The sequence below is a fragment of the Stegastes partitus genome, unplaced genomic scaffold (assembly GCF_000690725.1).
Source record: "Stegastes partitus isolate 25-593 unplaced genomic scaffold, Stegastes_partitus-1.0.2 Scaffold1456, whole genome shotgun sequence".
Taxonomy (NCBI): Eukaryota; Metazoa; Chordata; class Actinopteri; family Pomacentridae; genus Stegastes; species Stegastes partitus.
Window position 1 is genome coordinate 107,294 of NW_007579187.1, and position 1,888 is coordinate 109,181.

A 1,888-nucleotide genomic window follows, 5' to 3' on the forward strand; every position below is an offset into this window, starting at 1 on the left:
TAAAGATGGTCAAGTGTGAGCATGTTGTTGTAGCTGAACATTTGAAATGGTGCACCGAACTTGCACACTGTGATCCATATTGAAAAAAATCACCCTATCTTATGAACTTTAAAATATAAAACATTTTTATGGCTTCTCATTAGTAAAAGCTCTTTTTTTTTCCAGAGTAAAATCTGTAACTTTACCCAATTCATTTATTTTTTCCAAAACAAATCACCATTTTGAAATAGTTGCAATGCAAGTATTGTGCAGTGGGTAAAGCTGGTCTAGTGTGGGTGTTTTATTGTAGCTGAACACTTGAAGTGAAGTTGAGAAGTAGAAGTTGGTCAATTTTCTGCTCTTGGATTGATTTAAACTTTGAAAACAGATTGTGGAACAACAACAACAAAAAAATACAACTTTTTGAGTAGGATTGTGGCACTTGTGACCCAAAAAATGAGGACTATCCTGATCCCAGCAGAAGGTTGTATTCATAGTGGAGTTCAGCAACAAATATGTATGTATATGTATGTAAATATGTATTTTGTAGGATATTTACATTTATTTATATTTTGCACTTGATGTGCTTAATCACTATTATAGTAATAAAGTACAAATTATTAAGTTTTTCAGGGCTGTACAGCAAAAAAAAAGTGTTTCTTTGAAAAAAAAAAAATGGTGCAAAAGTAAGATGGATTAGTTGATCCTGGATAGCAAAATATGAGATATCCAAATCCTGATCATTCCTGATCTCAACGGAACAATTTGAATAGCTGGACTCCATAACATCTCTAAATAGTTCAGTCTCATCATCTAATGAGTTTTCTGCTCAGACTGTCCAACCTGCACTAAAGCCTTGCACAACATAGAGTTCTATTCAGTTTTGTTTTTCTGGCATTGTCATAGACATGCATAAAAAAGAATGCTTTTGTTGATCACTGATCTACATCCTATTCCAGCTGGTGGCAGTAAAGCATCATGACATAATTTCCTATCCTTATCCTAAGGCCTCTTTAACCCTGTTCATGACTTTCTTGTTGCCATATGTAGAAGGTCTTTCGGAGTCCATTGGACCCCGAAAAAGAATTATGTGCAAAATATTTGTTGGTATTCATTATAGACTTTTATACTATGTTAAATACATTTTCTGATAAGTTGAGATATTTTTGGTTCCAAATGTATGACAAATGTCCCTCTTTTTATATTGAAAAATAAATAAATCTTCAAAAATAATTTAAAAAAAACAGTACCTGTCACCTAAACCAAATGGGGTCCAAAAGACCCCAAAAGACCTGAATAGGGTTAATGGAGACTTCTATTTCAATATGTTACCATACAGCTCGCTTTACAAAAGTGAGGCTGTGTGAAGTGAACTATGATCACTGAGTTTCACCCTCTGTCTAGGCTTTCTTCAAGGTCAGTAGGGACAAAGGCACTGATTCTGTTATGTAGGCCAAACCCTTGTTAAACATTTGGTGGTGATTAGATCATCGTGTTCCTCCCCTTGGGTGAGAAAAAACAATCAAGACGCCTTCAGCTAATCAACAGAGACAAGAGATACAGCCAATAAAATAATTCAAAGTAACAAAACTACCAAGCTACATACCCCACACAAAGCTTTACATTATAGATACAAGCTTTTGGTAACGTATCTTCTAAAATGTTAAAAATACATCGATCATTCATGCACAGATCTGATCAGTGAACTTGCTGCTAGAAAGATTTTACAAATGGAAAAAAAAAAGTCTCCATTTCAGTCAGAGCTTCAGATTGAAATGTATTATATCAAACTATACTGAGGGAATGAGCTTTTCCTCTACAAGCAAGGTGACTTTAACTTAAGGACTGGTAGAATAAACACAAGTATTTAAGTTGATTACAAATAAGCAACAGCTATTTTCTTTCACAT